This window comes from Schistocerca nitens, chromosome 6, assembly GCF_023898315.1.
Source record: "Schistocerca nitens isolate TAMUIC-IGC-003100 chromosome 6, iqSchNite1.1, whole genome shotgun sequence".
In the NCBI taxonomy this organism is placed as follows: Eukaryota; Metazoa; Arthropoda; class Insecta; order Orthoptera; family Acrididae; genus Schistocerca; species Schistocerca nitens.
Genome location: NC_064619.1, coordinates 224778849 through 224799858, shown reverse-complemented (window position 1 = coordinate 224799858; position 21010 = coordinate 224778849). Strand labels below are relative to the sequence as shown.

At 44.8% G+C, this 21010-nt stretch overlaps 1 protein-coding gene across 4 annotated transcripts in view; it reads right to left on the bottom strand.

Annotated features, from left to right (window-relative positions):
- Window positions 1-21010, bottom strand: part of LOC126262268 (uncharacterized) — a 508717-nt gene that overhangs the window by 166484 nt on the left and 321223 nt on the right. Inside the window, exon 1 of one of the 4 annotated variants that reach the window (XM_049958776.1) lies at window positions 3764-3905. The exons of the other annotated variants lie outside the window; for them this stretch is intronic. The gene's annotated coding sequence lies outside the window, so the exon portion shown is untranslated. Of the gene's footprint in view, window positions 1-3763; window positions 3906-21010 lie in introns of those variants that run through there. 4 annotated transcript variants of the gene reach the window in all.

The window sequence follows — 21010 nt, the reverse complement described above, 5'->3', positions numbered from 1 at the left end:
AAATTGATTAAATATCAATATAAAACGAAACGAAATAATCTGTTGGGAAGGAGGCGTGACTAAGTCCTCCTTCAAAAAAGAAAATTTATATCGTAAGTAATGTAATATGCACCAATATCCAAAGTCTTCTGCGAGGAACTGATTTATAAGGAGTTAAAGGTAAAGCGGACATCACTCGAAGATTTATTAGAACACCACATGTGGGTTTTACTATGCATGGTGTTGTTGGAAGTTGTGTGTTTCCATCGCATATCCAACCACGCCGAAGGTTGACAGTTTGGCTAAACACGAAGCATTTCCACAACAAAAAGTAACATTAAGTGACTAATAAATCTTCGATTTATAGTCTGATGCTAGCAATTTTTGTGATAGTAAAACAAAAGAGCAATTATGATACATACGACCTATCACAGGGGGAAACACATGCCATGACAGACGATAGCACAAATATAGGTTTTTCCACATCATGGAAGACTTTTCTCAGCTTTAGGTCTCTCCTTTCACTGGCATCTTCTGTCAGTTTTCGTAAATTTCATGGTTCTACTATTAAAAAAAAAAAATGGCTCTGAGCACTATGGGACTTAACATCTGAGGTCATCAGTCCCCTAGAACTTAGAACTACTTAAACCTAACTAACCTAAGGACATCACACACATCCATGCCCGAGGCAGGATTCGAACCTGCGACCGTAGCGGTCGCGCGGTTCCAAACTGAAGCGCCGAGAACTGTTCGGCCACTCTGGTCGGCTTCTACTCTCACGTGGTGTGACTGCCTTCATCCTGTTTTTAAAAAATGTAAAGGGAGTTCTTCACTGAGAATCGAACTCACAACACTAGGTTTTCAAGACCATTGTACAAGTGCTGTTTTCCTCTAGATTTTTCCTCTCTCTGAAATGATTTATACTTTTTGCCTCTCTCTTGAGATTTTTCATGGCATGAAATTAGTAACACAGCCAGTCAGACACACTTAAATATAGGAAGACAGACGGACAAGAAGCCTATGATGGTTTCCAAATGTCACCAAAAATCTAAAGCTGTCAAACTGAAACAGTTATCGAACTACGCCCCTCTCGATTATGGGGCAGTACGTATCTGCTAGAGAGCAAATCACATTGTTAAAACTTTATCAGTGTGGTTGTTAGTGACACCTCCGTAAAGTTACGATTACTCAAAACGCGAATTTTTTTCTTTCACTCATTGTGTAATTAGCACAAGGCTACCGTCCTTATGTGTCTTACATTTGTGCCTCACAATTTACAGTGTCACTTGCGTCCTTCTGTACAGGTCGACGATGTTTGCTACTTTGGATGTCAACGTGTGAATATTACACTATATTCAAACATTCGAATGGTGTGGTATTGACACGGTGTTGTATGCGTGTGTGTATGCCTCACAGACTTTCAAAATGCCCATCTTCAGTCTATGTAAAAGGACGAAGGTGATTTTTGAACTCGTTGACTAATGTAAGTCAAGAACAAAGCACTTAGGATGTTTCCGTGCTCCCAAAACGCTTCGTGTTAATTAAAGACAGCCGTCTGCTAGTGATTACTAAGTGGTGGATTATAATAAGTCTGAAAAGTCACAGAAACCTTCATTTCCAGAAGGTAAATACCGTATCGCACCGAACATAAGTCTCACTTTTTCTCCAAAATTTGGACATGGAGAAATTAGGGTGCGGCTTAGCTGCACGACCCTACAAATACCGATGTATTTTCGCATCATAGGAACTTCAACTGTAGCACTCGTTCTCTGTTCCGAAATGGCGCCACAGCAGCGCTATTTGTACATTAATCATTAAGCATGAGGTGGCAACTCCATAATGAAACAGTTGACCGCCTCGCAAAGGGGAGCTTTACGGAAGGACAGTTTCGCCCAACACTAATCCCGTACATGAATTTCAACTCGGAGGCCAAGCGAGCTGGTTACCACGACTGGAATTGTGAACGGGGCATGCATTCCAGCAGTAGAAGGGCGGTCATCGAACTGAACGTCTCTTATCGGCCATGGTTTAGCTCGGTGAAGCTTAGTAGACGTCACGTCACCTCTCTCATCCGCATGAAGCTGGGAAACTAGGGTTACCCCGCCCACCTATACCGGTTGAAAATCATCGCTTCTGGACAGTGAGATCAGCACACAACGGCGGTATCGGATCTGAACCACGTCAAACTGGCGTGTACCGAGTACTCGGGCGCGCAGGTCTTGTACAAAAAACTGGTCGCTGGGGGCTGTCCCTTCGTGCAAATGTAACTGCTTTACTTCACCGTTTTGATTTATGTACGTGTTGTTCGCTCGCGAACTACTTAAAAGACGCCGATATCCAGCTTTACCACCTATAAGTTGTGTGGATCTTGTCCTCCCATAGTATCGGCTCGGTTCGAAAACTGGGACGTCTGTTTGTGTTTTTACTTTGAATTAAGAACTTATCTTTGTAAAAGACGCCGTTGCCCAGTTTTCAATTATAAGTTGCTGTGAATGTCAATTCTCCTCTAGAACCGGCCAGGTTCGAACCCTGGGTCGTAACTTTTTACTTTTTTATTTATATACCGAACTTATCTTTGTACTTCGCTCTCTTATCATTGTTCAATTCTGAAAACTGCACTAACGTTAACTTGGCACTGGTGTAACTACTGCTGGCTGGCTGGTGTTCGTCTTTAAGCGATTTTATTTTATATTAAAAACTTATTTTTTGTACATCGAAATTTTTTATTATTCTACGGTGGAAACTGCAATTACTATAATAGGCACTTTAATTGCAACTGATTTAGATAGTGACTACTATTGTGCTCACAATTTCCATGTTTTACGCGACAGAACAGGCACAGCTTTTCTTTAACTAATGAGTGAAATTTAGTTTTCACCAACGATCAGTAAAGTCGAAAGAAAATCGGCAAGACATCGGGACTAGGCGCTGCTACGATGCAAACTTTAAACTAGCAGTTGTTCCTTATGCGAAGAGAACGTCGAATAGAGAAGCTTTCAAAACGTATTGTTCAAGCAGTGCTTTGTGTCCAATGCCCTGCATGGTAGTAGCAAGGACAAAGTCAGCGTGACGAAAATAGTGACTGTGCTGAAACAAATATGCGGTGCTCAAATTAACTGTGATATCGGTGTAGATCGGTATTTCTACGTAACTTACATAGAAAATAAAAAATGCGGTTAACAGTGACCATATTGTGAGTAGTTTTCTAAGTGGTTAATGCGACATAAATTGTCCTATATTTAGTTTTTCTCTTCATCCTCCCCCCCCCCCCCCCTCAAAGATTAATGTTGCGGCTTATATTCGGGCCACTGCGGAAGTTACGGTAGTCGTTGGTACCACTGTCAACCGATAGAGGGATGCTGAGTTCGAATTCTGTCAAATACTGTACATTTTATATGATTAAAAGCTCTGGAAGAAGAACACCCTGCATCGCGAGACATCGTGACAAGCTTCTTGAATGAATAAACAGCGACATTGACACCCAACCTACTAATTGGTGTCAAATCGGAAGGCTTTCACTAAGCTGTGATCCACGTGAAAATTTATTTAGAGCCTGTTACGCACTGCTGAGGTTAACTGTAGGTGCGGCGGTGACTCCTAATGACACAAGACACTCGTGCCAGCAAAGGCATAAGTCGATCAGTACAGTAACAGTTCTCGACCGTAGTGTTCGGTATTCTCACAGAAGTAGAGAGCACACGCTGCCGGTGGACGCAGTGCCGATCAGCGGCCGACAGCCGAAGATGCCAGGCGAGTCCGCTGCGGTGCGTGCACGCGGACATACCTGTGCGTAAGGCGATGCGTGCGGCGGTCCGGCCGAAAATAGCCGCGCGCGGCGCTGCCCGGGAGGCGCTGTGCCCGGCTGCTGCTGCTGCTGCTGACGCTGCTGCTGCTGTTGCTGTTGCTGTTCCTCGGCGCGGCGAGGGCCCCACTGGCGGCCAACAGTCAACAGGGGCGCCACCACCGCCGCCGCCGCCGCCGCAGCCGGCGGAGGTAAATTTAGGCCCCCCACCCCCCGCTCAGCCGCCGGCTGCCACACACGCACACGCGTTGCATTTTTTTGCCCGACCTCCGTACTGTGCTGCCGCGATCGCTGACAAAGAAAACGACCCGCGCGGTCCTAAAAGAAGACGGCTCACTCGTGGATTCTGTTCTTGTGTTCCTCGCCCAACGCCGCAAACCAACTGCACTATTCATGCCTCACCAGACTAGTTCCATTTACAAACAGATCCTGGGAACAAATGACTCTCCCTATTCGCATCTGCTTACAGCGCCAAAATTTCAGAAAAAATATCAATAACTGACAAACTTATTTCTCTAATTTGTTACACTTCAAGCAAGACAGGTCCCGCAACGAACGAGATGAAGTTCTTTCGAGATCAGCAACTGTCTGTTGATGGCGATGTGTCGGACCTGAGCAGACATTTCAGTCTGTGTGTCATCAAATTCTAATACGTGCTGAAATGCTAAGGCGTAGAGTTGCGCTCTTCCAAAACTACAATTCGGTAGTTGTGGTATACTACATAAATGACTTAGGATTACCGGTAGCATTGATAGGGAAAGAAACATAAATGCATGTATACGAGAGAAACTGGAAGCTCATGACTTACCTTTGGTCTTTTCCTTTGTTTCGTTGTTTGTTTTGCGCACAATTAGAACCGCACATCATTCAGTGTAGTCCATTGTGTGCATTACAGAAAATAAATTGCATTTTATTAGAAAAAAAAGCAAGCCTAATTTAAACGAAAGGAAAACACTCAAGATTGCCGATTTTTTACAGGAGCTCGAAATTTAGCGCAGACTTCAATGCGAGTTGCTTATAATAGTTTCCACAACGAAACTACGTCTCGACACCTGTTAGAAAATCCAAAAAGATTCTGGCCGTACGTAAAGTATGCTAGCGGCAAGACACAGTCAATGCCTTCTCTGCTCGATAGCAATGGAAATACTGTCGATGACAATGCTGCTAAAGCGGAGTTACCAAACACATCCTTCCGAAATTCCTTCAGCAAAGAATATGAAGTAAATATTCCAGGATTAGAATCTAGAACATCTGACAACATGAGTAACTTACAAGCAGATATCCTCGGAGTAGTGAAGCAACATAATAAACGCAAATCTTCCTGTTCATATAGCATACAAATTAGGTTCTTTCGGAGTATGATGACGCAATAGTTCCATATTTAACAATCATGTAAAACGAAAGATGCACACCCAAAAACTGGAAAGCTGCACAGGTCACGCCAGTATTCAAGAAAGGCAATAGGCGTAATCCATTAAATTATGAGCCCATATCATTAACGCCGACCGAGCGAGGTGGCGCAGTGGTTAGCACACTGGACTCGCATTCGGGAGGACGACGGTTCAATCCCGTCTCCAGCCATCCTGATTTAGGTTTTCCGTGATTTCCCTAAATCGTTTCAGGCAAATGCCGGGATGGTTCCTTTGAAAGGGCACGGCCGATTTCCTTCCCCATCCTTCCCTAACCCGAGCTTGCGCTCCGTCTCTAATGACCTCGTTGTCGACGGGACGTTAAACAACACTAACCTAACCCATTAACGCCGATATGCAGCAGGACTTTGGAAGATATATTATGTTCGAACATTAACAATTATCTCGAAGAGAACGGTCTATTGACCCAAAGTCAACACGGATTTGGAACACATCGTTCATGTGAAATACAACTAGTTCTTTATTCACACGAAGTGTTGAGTACTGTCGAGAAAGGATTGCAAATTGACTCGGCACTTCTAGATTTCCAGAAGGCTTTTGACACCGTGCCTCACAAGTGGCTTGTAATCAAATTACGTCCTTATGGAATATCGTCTCACTTATGCGATTGGATTCGTGACTTCCTGTCAGAGAGATCACAGTTCTTAGTAATTGACGGAAAGTCATCGTGTAAAACAGAAGTGATTTCTGGCTTTCTCAAGGTAGTATTATAGGCCCCCTGTTGTTCCTTAGCTACATAAAATATTTAGGAGACAATCTGAGCAGCCCTCTTAGGTTGTTTGCAGATGATGCTGTCCTTTATCGTCTACTAAAGTCGTCAGAAGATCAAAACCAATTGCAATATCTGTATGGTGATATAATTGGCAACTGACCCTGCTAATGAAAAGTTTCAGTTCATCCACATGAGTGCTAAAAGAGGAATTCGTTAAACATCGGTTACACAAATCTAAAGACTAGATAGGATTAATGGAGTACACCGAGAAAGTTTCGAGAAGGGAAGCACGTTTTATACTATCGAAAAGTAGGGTAGAAGGTGTCATGGACATGATACAAGATTTGGGGTGGGCAGCATTATACCAAGGCGTTTCTCATTGCGAGAGGATATTCTTACGAAATTTCAAACATCATCTTTCTCCTTCGAATGCGAAAGTATTTCCTTGATCCGACCTACATAGGGAGAAACGATCATAATTATATAATAATGGAATCAGAGCTCGCACAGAAAGATGTAGGTGTTCTTTTTTCCGCGCGCGATTCGAGAGTGAAATAGAGAATTATTGCGAAGGTGGTTCGATGAACCCTCTGCCAGGCACTTTACCTTTTTGCTGAGGAAATTTAGTTTTCTAGCGCTGTTTGATAAATCTGTATTGTTTTCAGTATTTTTACTACAACATCCCTTTGTTTCACGTTACAAATAATCAATTTTAGAATAAAACGTAAATTAAATATTGACGGTTTCAACTTTGCTATAAATGCTGATTACTTTTAAGTAACAGATATGAGGATAACTACGTAGAATAAAAATGTTCTGTGCGTTAGGCGGTCCTTTATACAGTATATACTCACTCATTTTCTAGGCGGTACACAGCTTCCGGTTTTTAGGGGAATCTAGTGACAGATCGCTTATGTAAAGAAAGGGGTCGTTATGAGGTAACGCCAGATAGATATGCAACACATCTGTCGCACGGGTAGTACAGGTGCGACCTTAACTGACCACAGTTACCAGGAAATCTACCGGTCTCTGCGCTTACTTGTGACAGTCTGCGGTAGCCTACAACAGTCTTACAATTCTAGTAAGGCATTCAACATATGGAGCGTCAGCTTATAGTACTGTATCTAACAGGTAAACCTTAACAAAAATAGTTCTCGATTACTAAATATTTCAGCAGGTGAGTTCCAAAGTTCTGTGTTGAGACTTTTCTTGTTTATAAAATATGTGAATGGCTTGCCTAGTCCTCTACCATGCCACTATGTTCTTTATGCCGACGATATCACTCTTACTATTGCTGAAAATGAGTTAAGAGAACATAACGGAAAAGGGAGAAAACGATCTAGCAGTATCCAGTACCAGGTCAAAGATAACTAATTAGCTTCAAATGAAGATGAAACTGAAAGTATAACCTTATTTGGTAGCTTATATAACTTTGACACTGACTGCATGTCCATTAAACGTCTTGGTGTAAGCTTGGGCTCTAAATTATCATGGAACCATAAATCTATGATTAAGTATTCAACTATGAAGAGTCTTCTTCTTCACTTTCTGTTTTAGTCTCTTTATTGGCTGCTACAGTTCGCAACTTTTCCTCAGTCTTCCAGAGTCTTGCTTTCCTTTTGGTTTGTATTTCTTGTTTTTTTTTTTTTCTGTTAATCTTTCAGGTCTCGTTCTTGAATGGATGTCATGTGACGTCCGCCCAGACCAAACGTAACGAACAATACCGAAAAAAAAAGGTCGTATCTAGACGTATCAGGAGTCCCATATCACTCCAACTACACACACCCCACACCATTACAGAGACTCTACCAGCTTGAATAGTCCCCTGCTGACGTGCAGGGTCCATGGATTCATGAGGTTGTCTCCACACCCGCACACGCTCTTCCTCTCGATACAATATGAAACGAGACTCGTCCGACCAGGCAACATGTTTCCAGTCAACAACAGTCCAATGTCTGTGTCGAAGGACCCAGGCGAGGCGTAAAGGTTTTTGTCGTTCAGTCATCAAGGATACACGAGTGGGCCTTCGGCTTCGAAAGCCCATATCAATGATGTTTCGTAGAATGGTTCGCACACTGACACTTGTTGATGGCCCAGCATTGAAATCTGCAGCAGTTTGCGGAAGGGTTGCACTTCTATCACATTGAACGATTCTCTTCAGTCGTCGTTGGTCCCGTTCCTGGAAGATCCATTTCCAGCCGCAGCGACGTCGGAGATCTGTTGTTTTACCGGATTCCTTATATTCACGGTACACTCACGAAATGGTCGTACGGGAAAATCCCCACTTCATCGCTACCTCGGAGATGCTGTGTCTCATCCCTCGTGCGCCGCCCTAACACCACGTTCAAAGTTACTTACTTCAAATAGAGAACAGCTGCCAACGTTGAGTAACGTAGAAGTAAATATCCTCGGAGTAGTGAAGCAACTTAAATCACTTAATAAAAACACTGGTCCAGACTGTATACCAATTATGTTCCTTTCGGAGTACGCTGATGCATTAGATCCATACTTAACAATCATATACAACCATTCGCTCGACGAAAGATCCGCACCCAAAGATTGGAAATTTGCACAGGTCACATCAATATTCAAGAAAGGTAGTAGGAGTAATCCACTAAATTACAGGCCCATATCGTTCACGTCGATATGCAGCAGGTTTTTAGAACATACATTGTGTTCGAACATTATGAATTACCTCGAAGAGAACGGTCTATTGACACACAGTCAACATGGTATCAGAAAACATCGTTCCTGTGAAACACAACTAGCTCTTTATTCACATTAAGTGTTGAGTGCTATTGACAAGGGATTTCAGATCGATTCCGTATTTCTGGATTTCCGGAAGGCTTTTGACACTGTACCACACAAGAGGTTCATAGTGAAATTGCGTGCTTATGGAATGATGGCCGGAGTAGAGAGGATATAAAATGTAGACTGGCAATGGCAAGGAAAGCGTTTCTGAAGAAGAGAAATTTGTTAACATCGAGTATAGATTTAAGTGTCAGGAAGTCATTTCTGAAAGTATTTGTATGGAGTGTAGACATGTATGGAAGTGAAACGTGGACGATAAATAGTTTAGACAAGAAGAGAATTGAAGCTTTCGAAATGTGGTGCTACAGAAGAATGCTGAAAATTAGATGGGTAGATCACATAACTAATGAGGAGGTATTGAATAGAATTGGGGAGAAGAGGAGCGAGCTTGCGCTCCGTCTCTAATGACCTAGTTGTCGACGGGACGTTAAACACTAACCACCACCACCACCAGAGGAGCTTGTGGCACTGGATTTCTGATTTCCTGTCAGAGAGGTCACAGTTCGTAGTAATTGACGGAAAGTAATCCAGTAAAACAGAAGTGATTTCTGGCGTTCCCAAAGGTAGTGTTATAGGCCCTTTGCTGTTCCTTGTCTATATAAACGATTTGGGAGACAATCTAAGCAACCGTCTTCGGTCGTTTGCAGATGATGCTGTCGTTTATCGACTAATAAAGTCATCAGAAGATCAAAACAAACTGGAAAACGATTTAGAAGAAATATCGGAATGGTGCGAAAAGTGGCAGTTGACCCTAAATAACGAAAAGTGTGAGGTCATCCACATGAGTGCTAAAAGGAACTCGTTAAACTTCGGTTACACGATAAATCAGTCAAATCTAAAAGCCGTAAATTCAACTAAATATCTAGGTGTTACAATTACGAACAACTTAAATTGGCCGGCGGGAGTGGCCGAGCGGTTCTAGGCGCTTCAGTCTGGAACCGCGCGACCACTATGGTCGCAGGTTCGAATCCTGCCTCGGGCAGGGATGTGTGTGATGTCCTTAGATTAGTTAGGTTTAAGTAGTTCTAAGTTCTAGGGGACTGATGACCTGAGATGTTAAGTCCCATAGTGCTCAGATTCATTTGAACCATTTGAAGCAAATATGCATTCACCACTATCAGTGTTTGATTTACCACTACAATTACAGGTCAGCATACTACGACTATGTGAGTGTCTAAATGAGAGGAATGCTATTTCTTTTGGCCATTTCCATCTACATTCGAGAAAGATAAGTTAGTTTCTTATTAGTTGAGGGACTTTCCCTTTCTGTCTTGCCTTGGTCAACTTCCTGTGGTTTGCCTGACCTGTGGACTCACGAAGGACGCCGGATTTGCTTTTGGCAACAGGTACGGTCTCCAGAATCAGATTTTCACTCTGCAGCGGAATGTGCGCTGATATGAAACTTGCTGGCAGATTAAAACTGTGTGCCGGACCGAGACTCGAACTCGGGACCTCTGCAAGTGCTCTACCAACGGTAGGTACGGCCTGCCTGTGAATGGGTGCCTTTATGTGGCTGGCATTACACTGAGCTGACAAAAGTCATAGGATACCTCTTAATATTGTGTCGGACCTCCTTTTGTCCGTCATAGTACTGCAATTCTACATCGCATGGACTCAACAAATCGTTGGAAGTCCTCTCTAGAAATATTGAGCCATGCTGCCTCTATAGTCCACAATTACGAAAGTGTTGCCGGTGCAGGATTCTGTGAACGACCGCATCTCTCGAGTATGTCCCTTAAATGTTCGGTGGGATTCATTTTGGGCGATCTGGGTGGCCAAATCATTCGCTTGAATTGACCAAAACGTTCTACAAACCAATCGCGAATAATAACATGAAATTACATCATTATTTGGGGGATGAAGTCCATGAACGGCTGCAAATGGTCTCCATGTAGCCAGAGGCAACTATTTCCAGTCAATGCTCGGTTCAGTTGGACCAAAGGACACAGTCCATTCCATGTAAATACAGTCCACACAATTATGGAGCTACAACAAGCTTGTACAGTGTCTTGTTGACAACATTGGTGTGTAGCTGTGTGGGGTCTGCGCCACACTCGAACCCTACCATCAGCACCTACCAACTGAAATCGGGACTCATCTGACCAGGCCACAGTCATCTAGGGTCCAATAGATAAGGTCACGAAGCCACTAGAAGCGCTGCAGGCGACATTGTGCTGTTAGCACAGGCACTCGCGTCGGTCGTCTGCTGCCATTGTCCATTAACGCCAAATTTAGCCGTACTGTTCTAACGAATACGTTCGTTGTGACTTCTCATACTGATTTCTGCAGTTATTTCGCGCAGTGCTGCTTGTCTGTTAGGACTGACAACTCAACGCAAAAAAAAAAAAAAAAAAAAAAGAAAACGCTGCCCTCAGTCGTTATGTGAAAACCGTCGCCGACAGTGTTGTCCGTGGTGAGAGGTAATGCCTGAAATTTGCTATTCTCGGCACACACTTGACATCGTGTATCTCAGAATACTGAATTCCCTAACAATTTCCGAAATGGAATCTCTCATGCGTCTAGCTCCAACTACCATTTGGCGTTCAAAGTCTGTTAGTTCCCATTGTGTGGGCATAATCACGTAGCTAACCTTTTCAAGGGAATCACCTGAGAACAAATGACAGTTCCACTGCATTGCACTGCACACTACAGATCTCTGGTTTCATCTACCAGGAGTGAGACAGGCTAAGCAGCGAAGCTGCTGTTCCTGTGTGGACCTCAAGAACTAGTGTTTGGCCTCACGGTTATGATGGGCCTATGTGAGCGGCCGCATGGGGGCGGGCGCTGCGTCAAAAGCGGCAGAGGGGCTGCGGAAGAAACTACTCCCGCAGCAGATCAGGCCAACGCGTGGTCGGCCTGCGGTGGACTTGGTGTCCCAGTCCGCGTATAAGACGACTGCCAGAGTGTTCTGCAGAGGCATAGAACACTCTGGCGGACTGCCTGAAGCGATGCCGCAACAACGGGACGCCAGCTTCCTCATGAAGGAGCCTCGTGGAGTAACGAGTCGGCTTGTGGAGAGCGAGTCGCAGCGCCCGATTCTGGACACGCTGGAGCATCACAACGTGCGATGGAGCGGCGTACCCCCACACCACGGCGGCGTACTCGAGTACCGGCCGGACGAGGGCCAAGTACACGGTCAGGCCGTGCCGACGGGGGAGGATGGACGCGGGGTTCAGCAGCGGGTAGAGCGCCCGGAGACGCCCAATCGCCCGCCCCCTGATGTCTCGGATGTGCGGCAGCCAGGTGAGATGCCTGTCCAGCGTCACACCGAGGTATTTGCCGGTTGGTGACCACGGGATGGGGCCTCCCGAGATCGAGACAGGCGGCAGGGCAGGAGGTAGCCGTCTCCGAGTGAAGACGACCGCCTCGCTCTTGGCGGCGTTAAATTTGAGGCGCCACTTGGTGGACCACGCCCCCAGGACGTCGCACGCTAGTTGGAGTCGGCGGCACATCGCGGCCACGTTCATGCTGCGGGTGAACAGCGCAGTGTCGTCGGCATAAAGAGCCAACTCCACGCGCGCCACCCGCGGTGCGTCAGCGGTGTACAAGGTGTACAGCAGGGGGCCGAGAACCGACCCCTGCGGTACCCCCGCACGAATCGGCCGGTCGGTGGAGGTGCCGCCGGCGGCCCGGAAATGACAGTTCCGCCAATGCACTGCCCTTTTATACCTTGTGTACGCGATACTACCGCTATCTGTATGTGCGCATATCACTATCCTATGATGTTTTTCATCTCAGTTCACGTTCAACGTGACAGAAATTGCTGCAGATTTCAGTGCTGGGCCATCAACAAGTGTCAGTGTGCGAACCATTCAACGAAACATCATCGATATGGGCTTTCCGAGTCGAAGGCCCACTCGTATACCCTTGATGGCTGCACTACACAAACCTTTACGCCTCGCTTACGCCTCGCCTGTGCCCATCAACACCGACATTCCGCCCCGATAGCTGAGTCGCGCCGGCACGGTAAGTCAGCGTGTTCGGTCAGAGCGTTAGTTGCCCTCTGTAATAAAAAAAAACTGAGTCAATGGCTCAACACTGAACTTGAACGGCTGTCCAGGGACATCCGCACCGAACAAATGCAACGAACAAAAAGAAGTGGTGGTCAGCGTGACGGATTGCCGTCCTACGGGCCCGGGTTCGATTCCCGGCTGGGTCGGAGATTTTCTCCGCTCAGGGACTGGGTGTTGTGTTGTCTTCATCATCATTTCATCCCCATCCGGCGCGCAGGTCGCCCAATGTGGCGTCGAATGTAATAAGACCTGCACCAAGGCGGCCGGACCTGCCCCTTAAAAGGCCTCCCAGCCAATGACGGCAAACGCTCATTTCCATTAACACCGACATTGGACTGTTGATGACTGGAAACATGTTCCTTGGTCGGACGAGTCTCGTTTCAAATTTTATCGAGCGGATGGACGAACTCATGAATCCATGGACCCGTCATGTCATCAGGGGACTGTTCAAGCTGGAGGAGGCTCTGTAACGGTGTGAGGCGTGTGCAGCCGCAGTGATATGGGACCCCTGATACGTCTAGATACGACTCTGACAGGTGACACACACGTAAGCATCCTGTCTGATGACCTGCATCCATTCATGTCCATCTTGCTTTCCGACGGACTTGAGCAATTCCAGCAAGACAATGTGACACCCAACACGTCCAGAATTGCTACAGAGTGGCTCCAGGAACACTCTTCGGAGTTTAAACACCTCCGCTGGCCACCAAACTCCCCAGACACGATCATTATTGAGCATATCTGGGATGCCTTGCAACGTCCTGTTCAGAAGAGATCTCCACCCCCTCGTACCCTTACGGATTTATGGACATCACTGCAGGATTCATGGTGTCATTTGCCTCCAGCACTACTTCAGACATTAGTCGAGTCCATGCCACGTCGTGTTGTGGCATTTGTGCATGCTCTCGGGGACCCTACACGATATTAGGCAGGTGTACCAGTTTCTATGGCTCTTCAGAGTAGTAAACTGTTCTTTAGCGGGTTGGGTGACCCTATAGCTCCTTCCCCTTGGCTCTGCGCCTGACCAAGAAGGTGAAGTACAGTGTGTAAACTTTTAGATGGCAGACCTCTCCCTAGTCCTGAATCGGTAGAAGTCGGTAAACGTCGGGAGGCTTGGGTAGGCACGCAGTTTCTACTGCTGCCAACATTACGTAGCTGACTGTGTTGTACAAGGTAGCCATTGTCGTCTGCTTCGTTATTGTTTTGCGCTGTACTTTTCTGCATGTTTTTATTGTGCAGTTGTGCTAAACATTATCAAAATGAGTGAAGAGGCAGTTGCTAGCCCGTCTCGGGAGTCGCCAACAACCCCTACCGGTAGGCCTACGGTTAGAAGGAAACCAGTAGTTTCATTGCAATAGGATGAATGGTTTGTGAGCGCATAGTAGACAAACATACATACATTCACTTTTATATATATAGATTTTAATGTACACGACGATTTCAGTTTCGTTCACGAGCAACATTTAAAGCGAGTTATACTTCTAAGCCTTTCGTCTGCTTTCGTGTAAGCATGACGTGCAATTTGTAGTGCCAGCACTGCAACTGGTAGGCGTGCCTTGTCCCCCCCCCCCCTAACCCAACGGCTCCTCTCCCCTTCCCTCGCCAGCCAATGCTTGCTTCCTCCTCTCCCCGTACTCCCCTCACAACTCCACCTTCTTACAGTTAACACACTGTACGTACGTATTTGATAGAAGGGACCTCTGAATTTTCAGAAAACCTAAAACTGAAAGTAACAGCGTAAGCGTCTGCTGATGTTATTCGCGCAGCCCGCCTGGTCCAGATTAACGGCAGCGGGTCTGGTAAACATTTGGGCAACTCGCCCGGCGGGCGCAGTTATCGTGTTAATCCGCTGGCTGGTCATAACGGCCCGCGCGTCACGGCGCGGCCGCGACTAGAGGGGGAATATGAAGAGGCGGCCCAGCTGCACAAAAGAAGGGGGAGGACAAGGAGAGGGAAGCGGTGCTCCGTCTGACGCCGCGTGCGTCACCAGCTGCAGGGGCGTGTCTCCACGATGCCAGCACTGAGGCCGGGCGCGGCACGTGCTCTCGATCGTTGCATCGACTAAAATGTTGAATCGGAATCGATAAGTATCGCCGTTTCAGGCGGACTAAGGTCCAGCCGCAGTGATTTCTTAATAGGCGTTCACGTGCATTTTCCCTGATTGCGCTGTGCCTTATAAACGATCAACAGGAAAGCGCTATTCTGTCAGGCATGGATCCAAGGTTGGGCTTTTGGGGAAGGGGTCACTGTTTCTCACTTTCTGCCTCCCTCCCCTCCGAGCCCCGGATCTACGATATTTCCGAACCGGGGCAAAAACTTTACAATGGCGCCCCGCCCGAATCGAGCGTTTGAGATACGACGTCAGAAATTTTTAAAAAATCGATTTTTCAAAAATATGTTCATTTTGTAGCTCACATCTTCATGAAGAGTTTGATATATAAAACTTGTATCTTCGAAGAACATGTAACATGTATGTTCTGAAGGTGGCAGGGGTAAAATACAGGGAGCGAAAGACTATTTACAATTTGTACAGAAAGCAGATAGCAGTTATAAGAGTCGAGGGGTATGAAAGGGAAGCAGTGGTTGGGAAGGGAGTGAGACAGGGTTGTAGCCTATCCCCGATGTTATTCAATCTGTATATTGAGCAAGCAATAAAGGAAACAAAAGAAAAGTTCGGAGTAGGTATTAAAATCCATGAAGAAGAAATAAAAAACTTTGAGGTTCGCCGATGACATTGTAATTCTGTCAGAGACAGCAAAGGACTTGGAAGAGCAGTTGAACGGAATGGACAGTGTCTTGAAAGGAGGGTATAAGATGAACATCAACAAAAGCAAAACGAGGATAATGGAATGTAATCAAATTAAGTCGGGTGATGCTGAGGGAATTAAATTAGGAAATGAGACACTTAAAGTAGTAAAGGAGTTTTGCTATTTGGGGAGTAAAATAACTGATGATGGTCGGAGTAGAGAGGATATAAAATGTAGACTAGCAATGGCAAGGAAAGCGTTTCTGAAGAAGAAAAATTTGTTAACATCGAGTATAGATCTAAGTGTCAGGAAGTCATTTCTGAAAGTATTTGTATGGAGTGTAGCCATGTATGGAAGTGAAACATGGACGATAAATAGTTTAGACAAGAAGAGAATAGAAGCTTTCGAAATGTGGTGCTACAGAAGAATGCTGAAGATTAGATGTGTAGATCACATAACTAATGAGGAGGGATTCAATGGAATTGGGGAGAAGAGGAGCTTGTGGCACAATTTGACTAGAAGAAGGGATCGTTTGGTAGGACATGTTCTGAGACATCGAGGGATCACCAATTTAGTATTGGAGGGCAGCGTGGAGGGTAAAAATCGTAGAGGGAGACCAAGAGATGAATACACTAAGCAGATTCAGAAGGATGTAGGTTGCAGTAGGTACTGGGAGATGAAGAAGCTTGCACAGGATAGAGTAGCATGGAGAGCTGCATCAAACCAGTCTCAGGACTGAAGACCACAACAACAACATGTTCGAAGAAATGTAAGACACGTTATTTGGTCGTAAGTGTGCCAAAGTGCAATGCCACGCTTCATCACATAACATTCTTCTATCGCAAGTCACTGTACTTCGCTCTAAGGAATTCAAACGTGTACTTTTTCCAATGGAAGCCACCAATTCTATATTCAGGGCAGTGGAAATTAAAATGTCCTGTGGTGCCTCACCTGGTCCCAGTCGGCTGGTTCGACATCCTATCCCCCTTAAAAAAAACTCACAATTAATACTGGGTGGGATTATTTGTGCTGGAAGAATAAGAACTCCTCAGAAAATTTACACTCTTTATTGGCTATTAGCTAATAACTTTCTCTTTTGTGTGACATCAAATTAAATGTAGGAAACATAAAACCAGTAAAGACAAGAGACAAGCAAGAGAGTACACGTTTCTTCAATCCTTAGGTCTCAGCGTTTTTTTCTCTAGAATCTTGCTACAGCTTTACACGGCGTGATTTCATTTCTGCGAAAGAATCTATTATCTCATCAAAGTGTGTTGTACATTTTTCAACATGAAATCTGTGTGTGTGTGAATTCTTAAGGGACCAAACTGCTGAGGTCATCGGTCCTAGACTTACACACTATTTAAACTGTATTATCCTAAGAACGACAAACTCACCCATGCCCGAGGGACGACTAGTACCTCCGGCGGGAGGGGCCGCGCAATCCGTGACATTGCGTCTCAAACCGCGCCGCCATGAAAAATCAAAATGTCGTTACCAGAATGAGATATTCACTCTGCAGCGGAGTGGTACAGCACGTGCCCGCGAAAGGCAAAGGTCCCGAGTTCGAGTCTCGGTCCGGCACACAGTTTTAATCTGCCAGGAAGTTTCAAAATGTCGTTGTCTAATACTGAGAAAGCTGTTAATATGAATAGTACTCAATAGTGGTGTGGTTTCTTGATTTTATTACGTCCGTTTCGTTACTGTCTGCTGGGACAAAGAAAATAAGTCTTTCTAATAATGCAACACGACAAATAATCTTGGATGAACACCTAAACTGGGAAGAACAAACAGTCACAGCTTGTCGGAAATCGCTCTCCTCCCTACATGCAATTCAAAAATTTAGAAAAATATTTCCAACCCATGTTAAACAAAAATTAGTCCAAACGCTAGTCTTGCCTAGTCTTTACTACTGTGATGTAGTTCAACACGGCACAAATAGTGAAAATTCGGGATGCCTCGAGCTAGTGATGAATGCTTGCGTTAGATACGTATGCAATATACGGTTGTATGATCATATTAGTCCTTCATACTCCCAGCTAGGTTGGATACGCCCACATAAGGCACGCGATCTCCACACGATGTGCTTACTTCATCGATTTCTTAGCCACTGGTGCCCCCAATACTTATCTTCTCACATTAAATACCTATCATCATTCCACAACCGCAATACCAGATCGGATACGTCTAGCATCTTGGCTGTACCTTTACATAACACAAAATCTTTCTCCGTGTCATTCTCCATCTCAGCCATACGACTATGGAACGCGCTCCCCTGTGATCTGCGTCTTATCCAGAACCACTCAACATTCAAGAGGGAACTCAAGACTTACATATTAGGGACGGTATAGCCACCATTGTTGTGCCCCTCTCATCTCTTTCTTTCTCCTCTCCGTCATAGCTTCGAATTTTACCACTCTATTTCTCTTCCTCTAACCTATCTACCTCTTCTATATCTCTTTCACCCCATTCTATCGTCTTACGACTCTGCTTGATGAGAATAACTCACAAGCTGCAAGAATATAACGAGAAAATTCCCATCTAGCAATAGGACTGACATTCATAAAAGAAAAATATGTTTACTTTCATATACATAGTCACTATTATTATTATTATTATTATTATTATTATTATTATTCTTGATTGTTATAATTATCATTGTACTACGTTTATAATCTCTATTTTTTCTTTAACATAGCCGGCCGCGGTGGTCTCGCGGTTCTAGGCGCGCAGTCCGGAACCGTGCGACTGCTACGGTCGCAGGTTCGAATCCTGCCTCGGGCATGGATGTGTGTGATGTCCTTAGGTTAGTTAGGTTTAAGTAGTTCTAAGTTCTAGGGGACTTATGACCACAGCAGTTGAGTCCCATAGTGCTCAGAGCCATTTGAACCATCTTTAACATAAATACTGTATAACATGTTATATGTCCTTACTGTTCTATAGAAACTGAAATTTGTTGAATCTGAGTATGCCTGGTTAGGTGTAAAAGAGGGCCTGAAGGCCCTAATCTTGCCAGGTAAAATAAATGCATAAATAAATAAATAAATAAATAAGCGAGGCTATTGTGGAACAAATTTTCATTTTTATGTACTTCATTTATATAAATAGCACGACAGAATATAATTCACTAAGTATCAATATCAAATGTCTACTGGGCCTACTACGAGTAAAACGTTTTATGTTAGTAAACAGTTTCAAAAAAATGGTTCAAATGGCTCTGAGCACTATGGGACTTAACTTCTGAGGTCATCAGTCCCCTAGAACTTAGAACTACTTAAACCTAACTAACCTAAGGACATCACACAGCCGGCCGCGGTGGTCTCGCGGTTCTAGGCGCGCAGTCCGGAACCGTGCGACTGCTACGGTCGCAGGTTCGAATCCTGCCTCGGGCATGGATGTGTGTGATGTCCTTAGGTTAGTTAGGTTTAAGTAGTTCTAAGTTCTAGGGGACTGATGACCACAGCAGTTGAGTCCCATAGTGCTCAGAGCCATTTGAACCATTTTTTTGACATCACACACATCCATGCCCGAGGCAGGATTCGAACCTGCGACCGTAGCAGCAGCGCGGTTCCAGACTGAAGCGCCTAGAACCACACGGCCACTCCGACCGGCAAACAGTTTCACATTTCATTCATACGCTCCAGTTTCTCAAACATGAGATCGAAAAGTAGTAGTACGAAATGTTTACATAAATTTGGAATAGATATACAGGGTGATTCAAAAAGAATACCACAACTTTAGGAATTTAAAACTCTGCAACGACAAAAGGCAGAGCTCAGCACTATCTGTCGGCGAATTAAGGGCGCTATAAAGTTTCATTTAGTTGTACATTTGTTCGCTTGAGGCGCTGTTGACTAGGCGTCAGCGTCAGTTGATGCTAAGATGGCGACCGCTCAACAGAAAGCTTTGTGTGTTATTGAGTACGGCAGAAGTGAATCGACGACAGTTGTTCAGCGTGCATTTCGAACGAAGTATGGTGTTAAACCTCCTGATAGGTGGTGTATTAAACGTTGGTATAAACAGTTTACAGAGAATGGGTGTTTGTGCAAAGGGAAAAGTTCTGGACGGCCGAGAACGAGTGATGAAAATGTAGCACGCATCCAGCAAGCATTTGTTCGCAGCCCAGGAAAATCGACTCGCAGAGCTATCAGAGAGCTGCAAATTCCACAATCAACTGTATGGAGAGTCCTACGAAAAAGGTTAGTTATGAAACCTTATCGTCTGAAATTGGTTCAAGCACTGTCTGCAGCTGATAAGATTAAAAGAATCGATTTCTGTGATTTTATCCTTGCTCAAATGGAAACAGATGAATCTTTCGTTTCAAAGATTGTGTTTAGTGATGAAGCAACTTTCCACACTAACGGGAAAGTCAACCGTCACAATGTCTATATATGGGGCACTGAGAATCCGCGGGAAACAACTCAGTATGAACGTGACTCGCCTAAGGTGAACGTTTTCTGTGCCATTTCAGCCAATAAAGTTTTTGGTCCCTTTTTCTTCGAAGGTGCTACTGTAACTGGAGATGTTAGAGAATTGGCTGTTCCCTCAGCTCGAACAAGAAGCGCAACAATTCATATTTCAGCAGGATGGAGCGCCACCACATTGGCACTTATCTGTCCGTAACTACCTGAACGTCAACTACCCGAGGCGATGGATCGGCCGCCAGGCAGCCGTGACAGAGCACTTCATCACTGGCCTCCAAGAAGCCCTGATCTTACCCCCTGCGATTTTTTCTTATCGGGGTATGTTAAGGATATGGTGTTTCGGCCACCTCTCCCAGCCACCATTGATGATTTGAAACGAGAAATAACAGCAGCTATCCAAACTGTTACGCCTGATATGCTACAGAGAGTGTGGAACGAGTTGGAGTATCGGGTTGATATTGCTCGAGTTTCTAGAGGGGGCCATATTGAACATCTCTGAACTTGTTTTTGAGTGAAAAAAAAACCTTTTGAAATACTCTTTGTAATGATGTATAACAGAAGGTTATATTATGTTTCTTTCATTAAATACACATTTTTAAAGTTGTGGTATTCTTTTTGAATCACCCTGTATATTGTTCCATATAATTTGTGTGATGTCTCCGTTCCTTCTCGTTTCCCGTTCTAATAGACAATCTTGCCATCACAAATGCTGTAACTATTCCTGCCACTGTCAAAACTTACTCTCCGGTTAACTTCCCTAACCCTGCCAGAATCGCCGGTTGAGTTATCCCGCGCTTATTCTCCGGTTAGGCGTTATCACGTGTTCGTACAATGCGTTTTCCGCGCTATTCTGAAAAAAGGACTTAAGCGGCTGCTAACCGGGGACTTGTACTACCGGCCCTTAGTAGTGTAGCGATCTGGCAAAAACGTTTTGTCAAAATTTCATTTTATTGGATACAGCGAGATGATAATACGTAATCTTTGTTACCTGTTATTCCTGTTAGTCGTTTATTTCCACTCTGGTAGTCTGAATCTATGGATTTTGCTAATAATTATAACAACGCTGATCATTAGAACACCCAACCAACCACA